Source organism: Psammomys obesus, unplaced genomic scaffold, assembly GCF_907164565.1.
Source record: "Psammomys obesus unplaced genomic scaffold, mPsaObe1.curated_primary_1811, whole genome shotgun sequence".
Classification (NCBI taxonomy): domain Eukaryota; kingdom Metazoa; phylum Chordata; class Mammalia; order Rodentia; family Muridae; genus Psammomys; species Psammomys obesus.
In genome coordinates this window covers 6,483,364-6,490,036 of record NW_026592666.1, presented here as the reverse complement: position 1 = coordinate 6,490,036, position 6,673 = coordinate 6,483,364, and positions in this window count along the sequence as shown.

Here is a 6,673-nt window from a genome sequence, read left to right as displayed (position 1 = left end):
GCCCAGCCCCTCACAAACTGCCACACTTAGGCTGCATCTTGACTTGCCAACACAGTGGAGCTGGCTCTAAAGGCATGGGCATGGGTAAGCTTGCCCAAGGGCATGAGAGCAGAACTGTCCCTGCCTCCTGCTGATGGCTCCACTGTCTAGCCGAGATGAAGCAGTGCTGGAAAGATAGCCCAGGCTGCAAATAAGGGAGAGCTAGTATGCTGACCAGCTCAGCTACCACCCAGGCCCCCAGATCTAGGGCTCTGAGTTGGCCCACCCCAAAAATCTGTATCATCTGCAAATGGCTGGGATATGTGAAAGGGCAGGGTTTGCTGATGCCAAGCTGCAGGATCTCCATAACATGGCCACAACAGGATAACTGGGAAGAGTTCCAGTGAGGATCTAATATTGATGGTGTCACAGAAGCCAGAGTTCTGGAACCAGAACAATGACTCCTTGGAATGAGCGTTTGCTCTTGAAGATGTGTGGACAGTGGGATACATTGTGGGAAACACGTGACATACTGCAGCTTCCATGATGAGATGTTTTATTCTATGCTTGTGTGTGTGCTACTTTGTGGGGAGGTTGCAAGAGAGAATGATGGATACGACTGGATGGACAGATGAGCAGAACTGAGGTGTATGATATGAAACTGACAAAGAATCAAAAACATGTTAAAAAATTAAAGTTTTTCTAACATGGGTAGAGAATGAAGACACATTGACCTGAAGATGGTAAATTCATGTAGTCTTCATGTTGTCCAAAGAAGTCTTACCTATGGGTGGGCACATGTGGGTGTCACTGTTGCTGCATAATAGACTGTTCAAAATTCCTCCTTCTCCCCAACTGCACGAAGCACTAGGACATCACATTCATGGTAAGTACAGTGCTTACAATCCAGCCACTGGAGAGAGATGAGTGTGGGCTCCTGGGCTATTTTGTCCCAACATAAGTGATGCCCAGGCTCCCATGTTGCCCTCCAGGGAACAGACTGTTTGGCCTTCAGAATGCTGTGCTCAGGGTCTCTAATTCAACTTCTCTACATATCGGAACTGAAGTTTTGTGCTTTAGAATTATTCTTTTGAAGATTAAAGCATGTAAATAAAATGTATCTGCATTTCACTTCCACATTAGTCTGTCTGCCCTGACAGGGAGCATATTACAATCACCCAAGCATGTGAGTCCAAGAAGAAATGTATTTTTAAATCACCAACTCCAGCATTATAGCATTTGTCTTCTGCACATTACAGAATGTTGCAAAAAAAAAAAAATCCGATTTCTTGAAATTTAAACTAGAGGTAATGATAATAGTTATATTGCAGGATAGCATGAGAGAAAATAATATGTGAAACAACTAGGAGAGTTTCTTAACTATAAAAGTTCTCCACAGAGGTTAGTGCTGAAGAACTATAAATGTGCATAACTGGAGGGGAGACGGCAAAATTGAGTGCTCATTAATCCTTGACCTGGTCCCCTGGATGAGCCAGAGATAAATTATTTTATGCATTTTATGACTAAACATTATTCCTCATTAATCATGCCTTTTAAATACTCACTGAAGCATACAATGCAATATAGCATTCACTCCCAAATGTCACAAACATGTAAATGTGCGCTTTAATCTTCTTATTGTATACATCTGTCCTAGATGTAGCGTGGTTAGCCAGATCTTTCATACACTTTTATTGTACTCATTCATTTTGTATGTGTATGTTCATGAATGTATGTGTGTGCACACATTCGCTTTCTGGTTAAGTCAGTCCTCACCCTCTACCAGCTGGGTCGCAAATGGAACTCAGGTCATCAGGCTTAATGGGAAACACCTTTACCCTCTGAGACATCTCACCAGCTCTCTTAATGTTTTTTATCCTTTTCTGAAATAGTTTTTGTTGTGTGTGTTCAATATATATGTGTGTCTGTGAGAGACAGAGAGAGAGAGAGAGAGAGAGCACACGTTCAGGTGCATAGCCACCATGGTACACATGTGGACATAAGGAGACACCTTTGTGGAGTGGTTTCCCTCCTTGCACCTTCACGTGGGTTACGAGGTTTTCATGGCCTGTGGTCCCTCTGAGTTATATGAGTTGGGTTCCTGACCTGTGTCTGCTCTTACACCAACACATGGTTTCTTATCAGTTCCATGTTCTCCCACATGGTACTGAAAACTGACTGTGTACAGAGTTGTTTTAGGTCTTTTATTTATTCAGTAATTTCCCTTGCATTTGAAAATAATTTGATATTTGCTTTACTGCTTAAAACGTAGCCCCTAAGGAGCCATTAAAAATTCACACTCTATAAATTTGATAGCTGATTACATCCTTAAGTATTTGGGCCAGAAACTCCTTCTTCTTAGCCGATATAATTTAAGCACACTTACATGAGGCATTCCATAATCAACTGATGAAGAGAGTCAGGCAAATTATTTTTCCATAAAATTCAATTGATTCCTATGGTGTATCATGATTATATGGCGATATCTTTGTCTCTAATGCCCCATTTATAACACATGCAGTTTTAGTAGATAATCAGTACAAGTGCTTTATAATGTGGCAAAAACATGTTAGTAATAAAGGAAAAGAAGACCATTATGGAATAATGATGTAAGCAAGGGGAAACCAAAGAACCTAGTCTCAACTCCCGTTATTGGATCTTCCAGTCACAGTCTAAGTGGCCACTGACAAACAAGATCAAACGCTTTGATTAATCAGTACCCTTCTGAAGGCAAGTAAAGAGGAGCCAACCAGGTTTTGGATGTGAAACCTAAGTATCCATATATATATACAGTGGTGTTAACTGATTGAATTGAAATTAAACAACAAGAGGAAGAACACGCCTTTATGCAAGTTGTCATCCACAAAGGCATCAAAGTACTTTGTGGAGAGAATCAAACCCACAGTATGAAAACACACCCACTCTAAATCAATGTCTAGAGATCATGTTCCTTCAGCACTGACTGCAGTAGCAAAACATGCTGATTGTACATTACAGTTATGCTGGACAGTTTGCTCACTGTTCCCCTACAGAGTTCCTGGAGGACTCAGTCTAATCTTTTGTCTCTTCCCATTTCAGCTTCTTCATCAGTTCTAATCATCTCAGGTCTTCTGGGCTCTACCTAATGTAGTGTCTGGGTAATGGCTCTCAGACATACCTTTCTAGGACCATCAGCAGCCAGGAATGAACCTTATTTTATTGAGAGGAAGGTTACTACATTATAAATTCAATGTATTCCTGTCTCTGCACTGCATACCTAATGGTTTCAGAGCTTGAATTCCAGTCTCAGCTTCTTGCCATGAAACCTTCCAGGCTGTCAGATGACTATTGGCCGTTTCTGAGTCTGGCTTCTACAAATCAGCCCACTGTCTCCATCATGAAAATAGCAGAGTCTAGCCACTTTCGTATTCCACAATACAGAATGGATATTTATAATTAATAAATAATTTACAGACTTTGACCACAAGTAGTTTTCCTTGACATCTTAGCTATTAACTTAGTGGATGCGCTTCTGAGTACGACAAATTACTATTGGTATCGCTTTTTTGTTTTCTTTACAAAAACAATCTATAAATCACAGTAAAAGAAGGATTTTTGCAGAATCAGGAAAAATCATATAACCTAATATACTTTCTAAATATAGAATTACTATTCCTAATAGAAACCATTACAAGATTTTAAAATAACTCAGAGAATGTTAAGGTTCCAAGACTTTATTCAGCTTTGTATGTTGGCTTAAAAGTCTTTCAAAATAACAACAGTGATTAAATGTAATGGACAGTGACAGCCTTTAGTTTAAAGTCTTAATGCATTTCTCATTTTGCAGAGACAAATTGAGAGAGGCCTTGCTAAATGATACAGGTATTTCTTAGTCACCCACATTCACATAAACCACCATCTGCACTTCATGCTGGACGAACACACACGGCACACACATGGTGGAGGGTCATTGCTGCCCAGTTACTTTAAACCCAATGGGGACAACTAACACGACCCCCATCTGACACTGACGATTTTTGAAAACTTTCTTGTATTTTTAACACATTTTTAAGTTGACTTTTCCTCGCTGACTTTCCCCTTTTAAACTTTTATGGCTTTCTTCCTTTTATTCCAGTTTCTGAAGTTTAAGATTTTCTCAAAATCTTCCCAATGTCCTTTTCATATAAAATTGTACTTATATGTCTGATTTTCAATACCTTTAGGAGATGGTAGAACCTTGTGGTTAAGAACACAGTCCATCAGATCACACTGACAGGGGTTGTGCTTAGGACTCATGCTTGGTCCTATGTGGCATTCTAACCTACTTCCCATAACTTCTGTTAGGGTCATGTTCGTCTGTGGGGTAAATGATCCAGTAATCTTCATATTAACATCAGTAAATGTGTTTTCATTGCTAGGTATAAGATTCTTTTTATTGAGAATGATGAAGATAGATGTCTTTTAGAATTTAGAGACTTTCAGATTTTAGAAAAAAAAATTACATAGCATATAAACTATACACTATTTAAAAATTCAAAATTATCTAAGATAGCATCCTAATAAAAAATATTGATCAATTTTGACTCCAAATAAAGACATACTCACTAACAATAAAATTTTAAAAAAATGTGTACTTTTCAGGAATTTGAGTCATGTGATTCTACTTAAGGATAGTAAGTGATGTCATATTTTACGACTTATTTTTTAAAACACTTTTGGTTTCCAGAGTTACTTGTGGAAGTTTTGGAGGGGTTATTGTTATTGTTTCTTTCTTTGCTTTATCTCGGAAAAAAAGTTCATTTACCTACTATGGCTCCAACTCCCACTGTAATCTGACATTAGTCTTTCCTTCTGTTTTCACACTTCTCTTCTTGCACTCTCTTGATGATGATTTGAAACTCTTTGCTTGGCTCTGCCCTTATTTGTTTTCAGTATCACCTGAGAAAAAGCAAAAGGTGTTATCATTTGGTGTTAAATTCACATATTGTTCTGGCTAGTCTTATGTCAACTTGACACAAGCTAGAGTCATCAGAGAGAAGAAAATGTCAATTTAGAAAATGTCTCCTTAAGATCAGGTTGTAGGCAAGTCTGTTCGGCATTTACTTCATTAGTTTTGTTTTTGTTTTTGTTTTTGTTTTTGTTTTTTTATTGGGGAAAGCTTAGACCATGGTGGTTTGTGCAGCCTCTAGGCTGGTTGTCCTGGGTGCTATAAAAAAGCAGTCTGAGACAGCCATGATGAGCAAGCCAGTAAGCAGCACCTTTCTGCAGCCTCTGCATCAGCTCCTGCCTCCAGGTTCCTGCTATGCTTGAGTTCCGTTCTTTATTCCCTTCGGTGGTGGACAATGATATAGAAGTGTGAGCCAGATAAAATCCTTTCTTTCCAAGTAGCTTTGTGCATAGTGATTCATCAGCACAGCAATGGTAACTACAGGCACCCTTTTTAAGCTCTATTTTGAGTTTCTTAAGCCTCTACCTCCCTTCCAAATCCCCAACCTTAGGCAGAAGAGAAAGGAGGTTAGAAGGGATGTAGACCTCTTCAGACTTAGTTCTGGCTGGTTGGGGTTGTTGGATTCTTTGGGAAAATATCAATCTCAGTCATCAGGTTATCTAGTAGTCCAGCAACAGCAGCAGACTTCTACTTTCTCAGTGTCTCCTCAAAGCCCTCTCCAGAGTGTATTGAAGTCTCTCTCTCCCTTTCTCTCTCTTTCTGTTAAATACATAACATATATATATTTATATATGTTATATATATTTTATAAATATATATTATACATATATATGTATATGTATATATATATATATATATATATATATATATATATATATATATATATTTCCTCTCAAAGCCCTCAGTTAAACTCTCTATAGATGGCAAAGACCAGGTCTCCTGAATAAGGCAGTTCTCAGCTGGCATAGGCCACGCCCCTCTGCAGGAGGTTGTTATCAGCTGAAGATAAACTAAAAGCATCTCCATATCCCACACTTACATAACATAACTGAGTTTTTTTAAGAAACCGAAGTAATATATCCTACTTGTTGAACTGAAAAGTTACTTGGTTCTCTGTCTCTGCAGAATGAAGCTGACCCTTGAACTACTCCATGCATATTGTATAAGTTAATACAATAAAATCCATTAATTATGTATATAATAAATATGTATTTATAACAAAATATGTTTAATATATAAATTTTATATATTATATGATATAAAGTACATGTGTAATATGTACTATATAATTCATATATTATATATGCTGTTGATTTTGTTTCTCTAGAAAACCTTGTCTAAGGTTATGATATTTAAGAAATTAAATTAATGTTAAAAAGACAAATGGAGATGTTATGAAATCCTTGAGAAATGTCAAAGGAATAGTGTTGAGATGGATAAAATTAATGACTTAGGGCACACTGAAGGTACCAGCAACTACAGACACAAAATAAGTAAATTAGAGCCTGTACAAGAAAGTTGCCAGGAAAGCAATTGTTCTCAGCACACTTTTGAGGTATGAACAGTCTAGAGTTGCCCTAGCTTAGGTTTTTTTTTTTTTAATTTTTATTTTTCTTTTTAGTTACATTTTGTTAACTCTGTGTCCCAGCTGGATCCCGCTCCCTCATTCCCTCCCCAACCCCACACTCCCTCCCTGGTCTCCTCCCTGCCCCTTTCCAAGTCCACTGATAGGGGAGGACCTCCTCCCCTTTCATTTGACCCTGTTTT